Source organism: Myxine glutinosa, chromosome 1, assembly GCF_964187855.1.
Source record: "Myxine glutinosa chromosome 1, kmMyxGlut1.1, whole genome shotgun sequence".
NCBI classification, from domain to species: Eukaryota; Metazoa; Chordata; class Myxini; order Myxiniformes; family Myxinidae; genus Myxine; species Myxine glutinosa.
In genome coordinates this window covers 191,919,378-191,936,804 of record NC_136261.1, presented here as the reverse complement: position 1 = coordinate 191,936,804, position 17,427 = coordinate 191,919,378, and positions in this window count along the sequence as shown.

The window sequence follows — 17,427 nt, the reverse complement described above, 5'->3', positions numbered from 1 at the left end:
TACTCTTACTATCAATGATCCCGAGTAGACCACTCAAACATTGATCCTACAAATATTTGTTTATGCGTGGGAAATAATTTAATTCTCTTGCCACTCCCTTCACCATCTAATATATTAACAAAAAAGATGTTTGAGTTTGGTTCTTTATTAAGATATTTTAACTGAGCTGAGATAAAATGATAAACCTACCTCAATGTTGTTGTTTGAGCGCCTCCAGTGCCACACACTTTTTGGTAGGCTCTGCCCACCTTTTGTTAAGCCCCGCCCACTTTTTGGCAAGCCCCGCCCACTTTTTGTTAAGCCACGCCCACTTTTTTACTAAGCCCCGCCCATTTTGCTAAGCTCCGCCCACTTTGTTAAGTCCCGCCCACTTTATAAACTCTTCAGCATTGTATCATTTCCAGGTAATACATTACATCATTTTCAGGGAATTCCCATCACATCATTTCCAGTTAAGACACGCCCAGGGAATTTCCACAGGAAATGACACACCCAGTCCTTATAAAAGGCACCGACCACACAGGCTTTTTCAAACACGCTTTCTGCTTCACTTGAGAATGGACTACTATGCCGAAATGGAATGGGATAACTTTGCTATTCCTTGGAGTCCTACTACCTGTGTAGAACTCAACCTTCAGATTGATGAACTGGACTCGAACCTCTTATCAATGGAGGTAAGTTTGTTTAGTTATTTATTTATTTATTTATTTATTTATTTATTTATTTCATTATTTTTTTTAATTTTTAATTTTTTTTTAGATGAGACTCGTGTAAGAGTTAACAAAGTTAATTTTAATATTCATAGAGCTTGATTTATACAAATAAAAATATTGTATTAAATTAATACATTGTTATTTTCTTTCACAGGAAATTGTATCTGAGATACGAAATGAAAATTCTGCTTTTAACACAACTTGGGATGAAGTTATTTTTTTGTTTGAAGACATTTTGAACAACCAAGACCCCCAGAACGAGTTCTACCTTGATGACCCAGCCAAAGAGTTATACCTTGGAGATCCACAAAATCCTGAAAAAGAGTTTTACCATGATGATACTTGTTGTGAGTTATCAAAACAAAACCCACTGAACAAGTTCTACCTTGATGAGCCAGAATACAAGTCATACATTGGAGACCCACAAATTTCTGAAAATTGGGAAAGGGGAGTTCTCCCTGATGGTCCGCAGTTATACTATGTGAGACACATCATAGAAACCCTAAAAAATTGTGAAACGGGAATTCTCCCTGATGGTCCGCAGTTATACTATGTGAGACACATCATAGAAACCCTAAAAAATTGGGCAAGGAGAGTTCTCCCTGATGGTCCGCAGTTATACTATGTGATACACATCATAGAAACCCTAAAAAATTGGGAAACGGGAATTCTCCCTGATGGTCCGCAGTTATACTATGTGAGACACATCATAGAAACCCTAACAAATTGGGCAAGGAGAGTTCTCCCTGATGGTCCGCAGTTATACTATGTGAGACACATCATAGAAACCCTAAAAAATTGGGAAAGGGAAGTTTTCCCTGATGGTCCGCAGTTATACTATGTGAGACTTATCACGGAAACCCCCAATATTTCTGAAAATTGTGGTTCTACCTTGGAGACTTGGAAAGATGGTTATATTTTTGGAGACTCGGAATGGGGGTTTTGTTTTGATGACTCGGAATGTGATACCTATCTTGGAGGCTCAACAGGAATGTGGTTATACCTTGGGAACTTGGAAAGTTGGTTTTATTTTGGAGACTCTACCTGTGGGGTCCATCTTGGAGACTCTTTGGATTCTAAAGCAATGAACAATCTTCTTTGTTTAATGACGCTTGATTTAAGCAATATCAAGAAAGTTCGAGGAGGAAAATGCTGGAAAATTCTTTCTTCCCATTTCTACTTCTTCAAACTTGAAAGCCTTGAAAGACAGAATTGGCAGAAGAGAAAAAAAAAAAATGAAATACGCATTTTAAAAAAAGAAGAAAAAAAAAGATTATGTTAGGGTTTGGGTGGGATTTTGAATGTGAGGGTTAGGGATGGGGTTGGGTTAGGGATGGGGTTGGGTTAGGGTTGGGATTTTGAATGTGAGTGTTAGGGTTGGGGTTGGGTTAGGGATGGGATTGGGTTAGGGTTGGGATTTTGAATGTGAGGGTTAGGGATGGGTTGGGTTAGGGATGGGGTTGGGTTAGGGATGGGGTTGGGTTAGGGATGGGGTTGGGTTAGGGATGGGGTTGGGTTAGGGATGGGGTTGGGTTAGGGATGGGTTGGGTTAGGGATGGGGATGGGGTTGGGTTAGGGATGGGTTTGGGTTAGGGATGGGGTTGGGTTAGGGATGGGGTTGGGTTAGGGATGGGGTTGGGTTAGGGTTTGTATATTATTATGACTCACTCACACATACACACACAAAAGTTAAGCCCCAACTGAAAAGTTGAGGGATTCTGTGTTTGGGGTTCACAGATCTCAAGAACGTATCCCCATTATACACACACAAAAGTTAAGCCCCAACTAAAAAGTTGTGGGATTCTGTATTTGGGGTTCACAGATCTCAAGAACGTATCCCCATTATACACACACAAAAGTTAAGCCCCAACTGAAAAGTTGTGGGATTCTGTGTTTGGGGTTCACAGATCTCAAGAACGTATCCCCATTATACACACACAAAAGTTAAGCCCCAACTAAAAAGTTGTGTGATTCTGTGTTTGGGGTTCACAGATTTAAAAACGTATCCCCATTATACACACACAAAAGTTAAGCCCCAACTAAAAAGTTGAGGGATTCTGTGTTTGGGGTTCACAGATCTCAAGAACGTATCCCCATTATACACACACAAAAGTTAAGCCCCAACTAAAAAGTTGTGGGATTCTGTGTTTGGGGTTCACAGATTTAAAAACGTATCCCCATTACATTTTATTTATTTATTTATTATTTTCAAGGGTATTATCTGCTTACTTGTGTTTTTTGTAATTCTTGCGAGTAAAATGAACCCAAGATTTCTTCTCCATTTAAATCATATAATTTGTAGGTCCAAGGAGCTGTATCAATTACATCAATGATTTTAAATAATTCACGAGTCCATTTTTGTGTATAACCTTTCTCAAAATGACTTTTCCATTTGTATATTCTTACAATATCACCAACTTTAAACTTGGGCTTTCTCAAATTAATCTCCTTTTCATATTCTAATTTTGTAAATGTTTCCGATGGTTTTGATTTTGTTGATGAATGAACTGTATTATTATAATTATCGACAATATTCTGAATTAAATACACCCATTTTTGAGAACCGAGTTGTGTGAATTTTTTATATAGTCTCTCTTTCAAAGTACACTTAAAACGCACAATAACAACTGCTTTTCCTTCATTAAAGGTGCTGTATAATTTAATACCCTCCCCTTTAAGAAATTTCATAAATATTTTGTTATAGAACTCTGTTCCGTCATCGGTCCATAACTTCTTTGGTTTCCTTTTATTCCTATCAAATATTAGCTTAAAGGCTAACATTAAAGTATTACCTCTCTTGTTTTTCAAAGGAACAACCCAGGCAAATCTACTCCTCAAATCAATAACGGTTAAAGCATACCTGTATCCCTTATCATTATTTAGTTCGATTAAATCAGCGGACCATATGTGGTCAGTGTATTTAGAATAAACTTTCCTTCTTTTAAACTTTGTGATTATAGGTTTATGTAATTCATTAGCCAAAAGCTCCTCAGTCTTGATAACATCATTGGAGTTTAATAGTTTTTTGGGAAATAACCAAGACCAAGTTTCAATTTAACACATCATTTTTTTCACAATAAACCTATCAACTTTCTCTCTCAATATCGGATTTCGTATCAAGGACAAATTATACAACATTTCTCTGTCTGCTTCATGTTTTTCATCCAATGTAGTGGTATTCCCATAAGCAATATCATGCTTCATACACACTTCATCAACCCTATTTATAGGTCTGGACCAAGGTTTAGGATTGTCAGCCTCATCTAATCTTTTATCCAAGTTTGTTCCTGGACCACAGAAAGAATACCCTGGAAGGTGTAATTCCCCTGGAATTCCAGTTGTTGTAAATTTACTTCCTGACAGAAACTTTTGTATGTCTCCTCCACTTTTAGGAGAGATGAATTGGCACTTTTTAGAGCCACACACTTGACATATTCCTTTTTGATAAACTCTATTATTTTTAGCTTTAACATAAGAGATATTTTTAGATTTAGTTTTCTTTTTACATTTGAGACAATAACTCATATTTATTTATCAGAAAAATTCCGACAGAGTATCAAAACCTTTTTGGTTTTCAACATATACATTTCAATCTTTATTTTTAAAACATAAAGAATCCTAAGGAATGCCTTCACTCTCTCCTCCATTTATTAACAAATAAAACTAACTAAAGTCAATTACACCGACATCATCAACCACATAATCTTTTCCTTCTTCTTCTTCTTTATCCCCACTTTCTCGTTGAAATCTCCTCCCTGAAACTGAAGACATTGACATCGTTATTCTTGAAAATAATATTTTCATTAGACTTCTCATTTCTTTATTTTCCTCCTCAGTGCATTGAGTTTGATTTATTTGCTGTAATACCTTCAATCTTTTATTAATCTCACTGATTTCCATCTTTTTATATTTTTCCTCCCTCTCTCTTTGCTCCCTCTCCTCCTTCTCGCTTTTCTCCCTTTCCTCCCTATCTTCCTTCTCTCTTTTCTCCCTTTCCTCCCTCTCCTTTTTCTCCCTTTCCTCCTTTTTCTTTTTCTCCCTCTCCTCCTCCTTTTTCGCTCTTTCCTCCTCCTTTTTCTCCCTTTCCTCCTTCTCCTTTTTCTCCCTTTCCTCCTTCTCCTTTTTCTCTCTTTCCTCCTTCTCTTCTTCAACTCCTTCCTCATCCCTTGCTACCCTTGAGTTTGAACCCCAAAGAATATTATACATATACTCATCTGGATTTTGAGATATTCTTGTATCAATAATTATTTTTCTCATAATAGGATACCAATAAGATTTGTTGACGATTTCTAAAAGAGTTTTATATTTCATAACTTTGAGAAGTTCATTTTTATTTAATACTTTAAACAAGTCTCTATTTGTGGGTTTAACAATATCAGTATAAGGCCAGTTTTTTATGACAAAATTCCCATATATATGCTCCAAATCATAAGGTATGTAATACCGAGCACCCTTTTCTTGTAGGTATCCTTGAATACAAAAATTATAATTCTCTTGTAGTCTTCTTCCTGCCATTTATGTATCAGAAATATATGTGAGATTAATATTATGACAGGTAATACCACCCCATCTTCCCACTACCAAATCGGTTTGTATTCCTCGGCTTTCTATCCTTATCTCATTACCTTCCTTCTTTGTTATGCTAACCATCGCTATACTATCATATATTTTTCTTTTCTTAAAACCATGTATTTGTTGTTTATTAATTGTACTTCCACATAAATCCTTATCCTCACCAAGTGGATAATATTCTTCTTTACGAGACTGATCAAATCATGTAGGTCTTCTATGTTTATTGAAAAAGACCAATTATACCCTAAATCAGGTATATCATACCCCCATTTATTAATTCGCATATTAACTATATGTCCTTCTTTATAAAATTCAATTGTAAGCAGGTAGTTAAATTCAATGAGGAAAGGTGTATGGTCAGTATAACCAGGTGTTGTGGTTGTAAATTTTACTTGTTTAACAAAACGTGCTGTTTTCTTTAAAAATATATATTGTGATAAATCACTAAATCTAATTAAGTCATTCGCATCTGTAGGGTTTGGATAATTGATTAATTTATAAGTATTCTTCATATTAATATTTTTACTTACACTATATTTTTGTCGTTCAGCCTGTGCCTTTGTATAATAATTTGATAAATCAATATCCTGAGAGGATTTTCCAAAGATAGAACCATCTTTTCCAACATAAGTCATTTATATTAGATTAAAAATGATATCATAAAAATTTTCATTATTGTTGAGTTGAAATAATACATATAAACATAATTGACCACAACATTTAGAATTAATTTCTTGAACTTTAAATGTTTGATAAACACCATTCTGTAAGAATTGTATTACTTCAACAGGTGGTGGCATACCATAACTATCAAAATAATATTTATCCTGACTATTATGAATACAAACCCAATGAGAACCATTCTGTGTGTCTAAATTCATAATAATATTCTTTGTATTCTTATTTATATGTATTAATTCATCTTTCATACAAATAACCACATTATCAATTTTTAGTGTTTTACAATACTTAGCTAGTTCTATATTTGACGTTGTATTCTTTCCAAATTGTTTAAACCATTTATCCATTTATTTATGAGAAAGATACAATCCATTACCCCATTTAGTTAGTTTAACACCCGCTTGAGCGATAGAGGAAAGCATATCTCCAACCAACAATCTAGCTTTATCAGGTAGACTTTCAAGTTTTTGAGCAAAATCTACAATTACACCACTTCCACTAATTTGTTTCTCCAACTCCTTGTTATGTCTTTTCAATTCTTTTTGAGCTTTTAGTTGTGCCTTCCTTTCGTTAGCAGTTTTTACCGCTGCTGAAATACCACCAGTCAATGCTCCCACCGCACTTAAACCAGCAAATAAAGGAATTAGAAACGGGAGAAATCCTCCTCTTGACTCGTCTATTGAATATTTCTTTAACATAGGTTTCGTCATTTTAATTTTAAGTGAACCAGTATCATTTAGTGTTTTTACTTGTGTGTGTGTGAGTAAAACATCAATTCTTACAGCACCTTTTCTTTGAATTGTATTAACATTAATAATACAAGGCTTTTGATTTTGAATACAAGATGTTATTTTATTAAGATTGATTTGATTAACATATACCCCTACCATTTATTTATGAGAAAAAACCTATGTGATATTAATCATAACACCATTATCTGTATTAATCTGTAATTCTGTTTCTTCCAAAAGCAAACAATAAGCATTAACTTCTTCATTCTCTCCTCTTTCAATGTATAGAGAAGTATCCACTCTATTAGACTTTATAGTTTCCTTTTGAGAACTCAGGTCAATTGTGTAGATTGTATAAAGTTTTTGAAACGCAACCATATCCAAAATAGGATCATTATTACCGTTGCTTTCACACACCTTTTGGTAAGACTTGTAGGCTTCCGCATAATCATTTTTTTCCCAATCAATTTCCAATCTATCTCGCGGATAAAATGTGCCATCAAGAGAAACCCGAAGTTGTTTCACCTTAGCATTATCACTCAGCGCATTATTCTTATTAGTACCGTCCTCTCCATCTGGTTTTTAAAAAATGAGCCAGAGGTATCGTGGCTTTCCTTGAAGAACACCCAAATTCCAAGTGTAGGTAGTGTGTTCCAGTTTAACGTGTTGACATCTTCTTTTAAGGTATGATACATTTAGCGGTTTCTTTGAGTTAAGTCTTCTATTTAACATCTCTTCCGTTTTAAGATTAGGAGTATATTCACTGATATACCAACACAAATCATTAATAACAAATTTATTGTTGTCTCCAAAAGCATTTTCAACACCAAAAAGCAACCTATTTACATTATCATTCCTTTGTAGTTGAAATCTAATTTTAAGACCATACAAAACTTTGTCATAATCACAAAATCCAAATATACCTTTCAGAGGTACTGCTACGGTAAAACTATTCTCTAGTTTTGTGTCATCATTATACATTGCCTTCCTTTGACTATAACCAGGGTCTGTGTTTGTACCCATTGACATATCAGAAATAAAACCTTCAACAGCTCCCTTACCCATTCTATCACGAAACGAATATAGTGTAAATTTCATCATTTCAGATGTAGCAGAGACATAATCAACCGCTTCAACCTCTTGTGTTCCAATATACAGGCGGACACTATCAAACATTTTCCAGAAGAAATCATTTACGAGTGTAGCATTAGTATTATTCGCAGCCTTAGTGAATTTAAATTTACACAGCAAGAAACTATCAGCTATATTCAAGTAAGTTTGTTGATTATTTATTTCAAAACTTTTTGTTCCATTTGAATTCCAGTCTGTTCCTGTTATAGCATTTACCTTGAAATAGTCTTCCTTTTTAGTGGAGTTTGAAATGATAATCGTATCATCCAAATCATAGATACTATCAATCGCTTCCATACTTGTATTTATATAGCATTAAAATTGTTGAAACCCTGACCCAAGTATTTTAATGATTTTTTGTCGTTCTTGTGAAGATAGTTGAGTTTTACCTTTTTTTATTTCTTTGATTGCTTGTAATTTATGAGACTCCTTTGAGCATCTTTTATACTCTTTATAGCACCCGCAACTGAACCCATGGCAGAAGCAGTTGAACCAATTAGGTCTTTATGTTTAAGGATGGTTGAACCAATACCCATTAGAGTATCAATTATCCCATCTCCTTTATTTCGAAATTGATGACCTACACCTCGTTGTCTCTTAGGTTTATAGTATCCTCTCCCAAGAAACATACCTTCACCCTTATAGTATGGTGAAAGGTACATGCCCTCCCCTGTAATTATTTTATATTTTCCCAACTCGTGTTTTCTCACAATAACCATTATTTATTTATTGAAAAACTTCACGTAGGTGAATTCTGATGGATATAATTTCATCATTAAAGGATATCATACGATTATCTTGGTCGGTTATCCTAAAATTTACTCTGTATATGGTTTTTCCTGACACAGGTAAATAGACAAGATTTTTTGGTTCCATATTAAATTTATAACCAATCGGGGTTGAGTATGCACTGAATGAAAATATTGTATTTGTTCTTATTCCATCGTTATAAGCACCATCAATCAAATCACAATGAATTAATATTGAATTTATACCGGAGGATATTTGGATAACATTATCACTGTAAAACGTCCCGTTATTTTCAATCTTTTTTGAAGAGAAACCCAATAGCTCTCTAAACGAATTTTCAATCGTGAAATCAACTTTATAATTATTTTTAAGTTTAATAGTTGATTTTGAAGTGTGTTTTTGAATATCTATTACCATATTTTTTGGTTCATCCCCTTTTTCTTTCATAAGGCGAGAGACTTCAGAAGATATTTGAGAAATCTCGTAAGCTCCGGGTGAAACGGTTATAGTTTTATATTCACTTCCTGGATTATAACTAAACTTGTTGTTTTTCTCTGTGATATTAAAAAGTGTATTATAAGTTTCCATCGACAATAAAGAAGCCTCATATGAGACAAGGGGGTCAAGTTGTAGTGGGTAAGGAAATGAAGCTGTGTAATCACTCGTTGTGAAATTAAAACTAAGAATTGTGCTTCTCATCTTATTTAATATCTAATAAAATATCTTTGTATTGACATTTATTAATTATTTTCATATTCATCAACTGATCTAAAATGGCAGATGCTTCATTAAAACAATTGTTGTTTCCAGCCTTCTTACTACCTAACAACAATAATAACCTATTAACTAATTGTGATGGGTCATTTGGAAGAAAGCTAACACCCGAACCAAGCTTACTTAAAGCATCAATAATATGTTTCTCCTTCTCATTCTTCTTACTTTTACCAGCAACAGAAACTCTATAATCAAGTGCATTTAGTAAATCAATATATACCCTATCTTCCTCTCTTTCCATATCAAGTGGTTCCTCAAAATATTTTGAACCGCTGAATCCGGAGTTTGTTAGAAGAAACATTAATCTTGGAGTTAATTCAACATTTGGTTGAGCAGAACTTAAGAACACCAATTTATCATTAAATATCAATAACTTTTCTTTCACAAGATGGAACTGTGCTGGTTCTTCTGTTGGAATGAGACCTGCTCTGGTTTTTGAACCCGCCGAATATTCATTGTTTTGAAGAGCTTCCACAACATAATTAGGTGGTTGATTTACCTCCTCAAGTTTCCGAAATAATCCTTCATCATCATATTGTAATTCTCCAAGTTCTTGCTCTGTCATTTGACTAAAATCTTTGATCATTTGAAGTTTTTTTGGAGTAAATTCTACTGTGGGAACTGTAGGTGAGTGTTGAGTTTTCAAAAGTGGTTTAAAGAATTTCTCTTGTTTTCTTTCAAAGACTTCTTCGCCAGTCAGTTTTTGTCTCCGTTTCTTCTTTATCCCTTCCTGTTGTTTAACAACTTTTGAAACTAATTGTTGATGTTCCTTAAACTTTCTTGCTCTTTCTTCGGCATTCATTTAGTATTGAAAAATATCATTTAATGAATTGTAAAGGTCAATGGGAAAATTTTTCCTTTTCTTCATCATTATAGTAAATGTGTTGAAATAAATCCTTTTCTTTAAATATTTCATCAAATTCTTTATTGGTATTAATATGAGTTGTTATTTCTTCTTCACTAATACTTGTATCTCTGCTTTTCATATGTTTGCGTTGAGTCTCCTCATCGATATCAAAACCGAATGATAAAATCTTAACTCCATCACCACACAATTGTTTAATAATTTGTCTCATGCCTTCAGGATTAGTTTCTAAAATCCCAAGACCATTAGATTTTACTTTACTTAACTCACTCTTACAATGTGAATATTTTGTAGAACCAAGAGAGACCTCCTCAAATATTTGACCTTCGTTCCTCAATCGCATATGTTCCTCCATTGAAATGTAGTAATAATCTTTCCCTTCTACTTCTCCTGGTCGCTTTGCTCTGGTTGTAGTACTCACAAAACGAATCATAGGGTGTTTAAAAAAAAAACTTACAATCTTTTCATTTTTGCTATTCAAGAGTTTAGATTTATGAAAGTTCTTTCCTGAAGCAGATTTACCCACAAGATTAATAATAATAGTTATCATTTATATATGTAATTATGTTTAAAATAAAAATACATCCTTTAATATCTCATCTTGTTTCACAACAATATATTTATATTTTCCAATCGTGTGTTTCATATAATTTTCAAATTCTTTTTTACTACATAACGTAGAGCAATTATCTCTCCAAAAATTATTTACATCTATTGAATTTAACTTAAATAAAATAAAAGTATTGGCATTGTTTCTTATTGAGCGTCGAGGGAGTTGAAAATATGACTGACTAAGATAAATACAATTACAAGAAGAATGTCTCCCTCTTGTATAGTAGCTGTCCATTACTGTTTGGTTTCTCTCATTAACACAATCATCAAAGATGACGAGGTTCTTTTTTGATTTATCTAAATCTTGAGGTGAAGGTATATCATCCGTATTATCACTGAGAATACAAGTTATGGGTTTTGGTTTCGATTTTGATTTCTGTGTATCACAAAATAATTGTATTATATCTTCAATATTATAATCATTTAGTTTGTTTTGAAGTTTAAATAAACCGATAATGTCTTCCTTTTTAAGAGACGCATTAAAACCTTGTGATAGTAGTTGATACTCGGGTTGAAAACTTGACTTCGTAAAAATTATTAAATTATCATAATCTAAAAAATTAGGACCAAGGAGCATCTTTAAAAGCAAACAGGTTTTTCCACATCCGCTTGAACCAACTATTAGACATCTCAATGAATTTGGAATGTTTTTATGGTTATTAAATTTTATCTTATTTTCCCAAACGGGTAAAAAATCATTCATTTATATATTTGGAAAACAAGTCATCTAACTTTTTTTGAGCTATTTTAGAAACTCTATATTTTATCCTGAGTTCGGGTTTAATTTCAAAATAATTCATTATTTTATTTATATAGTATCTTGTATTAACATTTCCATTAAAATTATTTTGAATAATAAATATCATTAAACCCTTATACATTTCCTCAATACAAATAGTCTCTTCCCTTGAAAGAAATGGTGTATTATCATCACAATACTTAACATTCATCTCTCTTATTAATCTTGTAAAGTAATTCATTTTTGGTTCTAATTTAAAAGAGTTATATATATTTATATATTTTTTATTATCATTAATTAAAATTAAATCACAGAAAATACATTGTTTATATGAACCCTCATTATTAAGCCCTATTCTATCACAAGCCGGACAATTCTCTAATTTATCATATGGAGAGTCTGGAAATTCTAAATATCCTTCAGAACTTATCATATTTATATGGTAAATTTTTACTTAAACTAAACGCAAGTTTATTCATTAATAAATACAATGTTTCAAAGCACAAAAGACAAATTTCAATCAATCTCTACTTCGGTGAAAGATATAGAAAAATATGTCAAAGATGTTAAATTGAACAAAGATAAATATGGAAATTTTTGGGTAAAACCAGTTATGAAAAATAACATGAGCCCCTCTATTTCATTTAAAGGAAGAGCTCTAACTATACCTGGAAAGACATCCATTAAAGTAAATCGAACAAAAGTTTCTCCTCTACTCCTGACAATTTATTCAAAGCTTGAAAAAGTGATCGATCGCGATACTTTGAAAAAGAATGATAAGACCATCAACAATACTCGTGGAGAAATTTGTATTTACTTTAATAATCCAAAGGGTGTAGATCTTAGTAAAATGAATGATGTTAATATTTCTGGTGAAATGTCATTTCGTTCTATGATAGTTAGAGATTATTTAAAGATAACTTTTGATATTAAAAATGTAGAGATTGAATCTGTTAATGAAAGAAAGTATATAGATATTGATGGGAATGTTTTTCCTGCTAATTAAATATGAATCATTACAGCAGTGAAGATTTTACTATTTTATTGAACTCGGACGATAGTGATGATAGCATTTCATTGAACTCGGACGATGGTGATGATAGTATTTCATTGAACTCAAATGATAGTTATGATGCTAATAGTTTGTGCTCAAATGATAGTTATGAGAGTAGCTTTATTGATGACTCTGAGTATGATTCTGAGTATTCATGTGATAGTTATGACTCAGATGATTCTGAGTGAAAAAGTGTTTTAGTTTAAGTATAGTTTCATATATAAAAAGCCTGTAAAAAGGCACTTTCTTCTGTAAGTGTTTTACTTTAAGCACAGTTTCATCTTTAAAAAAGCCTCTAAAAAGGTGTTTTACTTTAAGTATAATTTTGCTATATAAATATGATCAAAGCAACGTATTGCGACGTTTGTGAACAAGAATATAAACAATACAAAAGACACCTTAAAACTAACAAACACACATTTAATCTACTTCACCTACTATCTCCTATTCAGAAGGAAACAAAACACTGTTCTGCCTGTAATAAAAATATCCTCAAGAAAGGCTTTGAAATCCATCTTAAAACAAATCAACATTTATCAAATTTTATCACAACTAAAAACTCTGATGGTGCATTCAAAGGACATATTAAAATAAGAGTCTTTAACTTCAAACCTCCTGAACCAGAGTCTATAGTTGATGCTGTAGAAATAGTTAAACCTGCTGTTCAAACGTTGATTGAAAAAACACTAAAAGAAATGAAACCACTTAAATTTTATATGGGAGTAAAATTAGAAATGACAAAGGACGAAGGAGTTATAGATACACCATACATGAGAACTGAGCCACACTTTATATCTTCATATCAAGATTTTAAAACATCAGGAGTCTATGATGAACTTATTAAACAGGCAGGTTTAAACAGGCAGGTTAAACAGGCAAAAATTTTTAGGGTGGCATAGTTCCGAACCCGAAGGATCGGTAACCGACACAATTTCGGTCTTCGAGGCCGGCCGATAGGCAAAGTGTGACCAGAAGGGACGAGGTTCTCCTGACCACGTGGCCTCGACTTGGTGGGGTTTGTCCGCACAATGTGGGCGCTTTCAGGATGAACTTTAGCCGGGGAGCGTTTGGGCGCCCCGGTCTGATACTGCCGCCCACGCGCAGAACAACTTGTGAGTGCACGTGGGTCCCGGCGGTCCCACTGGCCTAGCGCTACCATGTTTAGACAGCGAACTCCGTCCCCGGGCACCGGCACCTACTACCGGAAGTTTGAGAGAATAGCGGCGCCAGGCACGGTAGGACACCCGCGGAGCCCCGTCGGACCAGGGACGCGCGAGCCTACGGGTTAGCGTGCTACGGCGGAATCAACGGCTTCGGCCACGGTCGGGCCGATACTCGGCCAGGTCGCACCGGGAATGAACTGGTTCGACGCCCGCGCTGGAGAGGTCGCGGGCGACTGAGATGTATTAACAAATTAATTAATTAATTTGAGACGTCCGATTTCTAGTGTTTGGAAATTTGGAAGAGCTTGACCCTAGCCTTTCCCTTGCGAGGGCAAGGAGGAACTTAACGCTTGACACTTAAGCTTAGTTTGAAGTACACCCTGACCAGCGCTCACGGTGGGACGGCAAGGCAACCAGAAGGGACGAGGTTCTCCTGACCACGTGGCCCTCGATCTGGGAAGCGAGAGGCGTTCCATTAGTGGACGCGCCCCTCACGCCCGACTTTTTTATATACTTGTTGTGTATACTTGTTTATATATACTTGTTATAAACTGTGTATACTTGTTATATACTTGTTTATATATTAAACAAGAGCAAGATGTGGATAATTCAATCGTAGGAAGTGGATTCAATATAGGAAAAATTATTTACATAGACATTCATATTCTTAAATCAGATCCTCTAAGTCTAAAAGCTTCTTCTTACATTGATTTACCCAGTGTTATCAAAAATAGAAAAGCAGTTATCAATATCAAAAATAAAGACAATAAATGTTTTCTCTGGGCTATTCTAGCACACTTACATCCTCCACATTTTCATGATGAAAGAGTATCTCATTATAAAAAATATGAGAATACATTAAATACGAAAGATCTAAAGTTTCCGATGACTTTAAATGATATTCCTAAATTCGAAAAGTTGAATAATTTATCAGTTAATGTTTATGGTCTAACAGAAACAAACAACATTCAGGTTTTAAAGCTTTCTGACAATTGTAAACAAACTCATATTAATCTTCTATATTTTAATTCAGACGAAAATTCACATTATACATACATCAAAGATATTACAAAATTAATAAAACCACAAGTATATAAAAGAACAAATAAAATATATATTTGTATGCGTTGTCTTAACTTCTTCCATACACAAGAAAGATTAGATAAACATTCAAATTATTGTGGTGAACATAAATCAACGGTAATCAACATGCCTAAAAAAGGCTCAAAGATCACATTCAAAGATGAAAAGAAAACAATAAAACATCCATTTGTTATATATGCTGATTTTGAAAGTATTTTAGAAAAAATTGATACGGCTTCTCCAGATCCAAAAGAATCATACACAAATAAATATCAAAAACATACTCCTTGTGGTTTTTGTTATTATATCAAATCATCCGTTGGTGATGAATATCACAAGTTAGAGATGTATAGAGGCTCAAATACCCCAGAGGAGTTTGTGAAACGACTAGAAAAAGACTGTGTTCGATTAACCAAGATAATGAGAGAAACCAATAAACCAATGTCCTTAACAAGTAAAGAAAAAAGAGAATTTAGACAGCCAAAGGCTGCCTGTCATATTTGTGAGAAGAAAATTGGTAAAGGTCTAAAGGTTAGAGACCATTGTCATCTCACTGGTAAATATAGAGGTCCGGCTCATCAAAGTTGTAATATTAATTATAAACTCCCCTCTTTCATTCCTGTTTTTCTTCATAACAACGCTCATTATGATACACATCTATTTATCAAGGAACTCTCAAAGACTTCTGGAAGTATCTCAGCAATTCCAAACACGGATCAGAAATACATTTCATTCACAAAAACAATTCACACATCTCCTATTACTCATATTAGATTTCTTGATACATTTAAATTCATGGCAAGTCCATTGGCTAACTTGGTTCAAAATCTAAAAGAGTTTCCATGTCTTTCAGAGTATTTTTCAGATAAAGATTTACTAACACAAAAGGGAATTTACCCCTATGACTATATGGACTCATTTGAGAGATTCAATGAAACACAACTTCCTTTAAAAGAAAATTTCTATAACAAATTAAATAATAGTCATATATCTGATAAAGATTATGTACACGCACAAAATGTTTGGAAAAAATATAACATTAAGAATCTTGGTGAGTATCACGATTTGTACCTCAAAACTGATGTGCTTTTGTTGGCTGATGTGTTTGAGGCTTTCAGAACAATCTGTCATTCTGGATATGGATTGGATCCTGCTCAGTGTTACACTGCTCCTGGATTGGCTTGGAGCGCGATGTTGAAAATGACAAAACAAGCTTTGGATTTAATAACCGATGTTGATATGCTTTTGATGATTGAAAAGGCAAAGAGAGGAGGAATTTCACAAGTCTGTTCAAAGAGATATGCTAAAGCAAATAACAAGTACATTCCAAATTATGATCCATTGGTAGAGAGCTCCTACTTGATGTATTATGATGCAAACAACCTGTATGGGTGGGCAATGTCTCAGGCTCTTCCTTATGGAAAACTTAGATGGGTAAAGGAAAAAGATTACAAAAAGGTTTTACAAGATGTATGTATCTCTACACAAAAAGAATTGGATGATTCAAAGGTTGGTTATTATTTTGAAGTTGATTTGAAATATCCAGAGGAACTTCATAACCTACACAAAGATCTCCCATTTGCTTGTGAAAAGGAAAGTCCAAAGAAGGAGTGGTTAAGTGATTATCAACAATCATTTAATATAGGTGAATCAACAGAAAAATTACTTACTACATTATATAACAAGAAAAATTATGTTCTACACCAAAGAAATTTGCGACAATATTTATCAAAAGGTCTAAGAGTAGAGAAGATTCATAGGGTTCTAAAGTTCAATCAAATGCATTGGTTAAAGGGGTACATTGATTTTAATACACAAAGAAGAACAGAGTCAAAAACAGATTTTGAGAAAGACTTTTATAAATTGATGAATAATGCGGTCTTTGGTAAGACCATGGAAAATGTGAGGAAAAGACAAAATATCAGACTATCAACATCTTGGAAACAAGCATCAAAATTAATTAATAGACCGAGTTTTACTAGAGCTGAGGTCTTTACTGAGAACTTTTGTGCGATCCATTTGATTAAAGAGAGTATTGAAATGGACAAACCTATTTATATTGGAACATCAATTCTTGATTTATCAAAGTCATTAATGTATGATTACTTTTATAATAACTTGAGGAATAAATATCAAAATGATGTTAATCTACTTTATATGGATACAGATAGTTTTATTTTACAAATTAATACTGATGATGTTTAGTCAGACATGAAAAAGGACATTAATATCTATGACACTAGTAATTACAGTCCAGAGAGTGAGTTGTTCTCTTCTAAAAATAAAAAGGTGATTGGAAAGTTTAAGGATGAATTAGGAGGAAATGTCATGAGTGAATTTGTGGGATTGAGGTCTAAGGCTTATGCTTATAAATACATTGTGAATAACATTGAAAAAACTGATAAGAAGTTAAAAGGTGTAAAGAAAAATGTTATTAAAGAAACAATAAACTTTAAGGATTATTATAACTGTTTAACAACAAAGAAAGAAGAGTTTAGAAAGATTAATGGAATAAGAAGTTATAAACATAAATTATATTCAGAAGAGGTGAATAAGAAA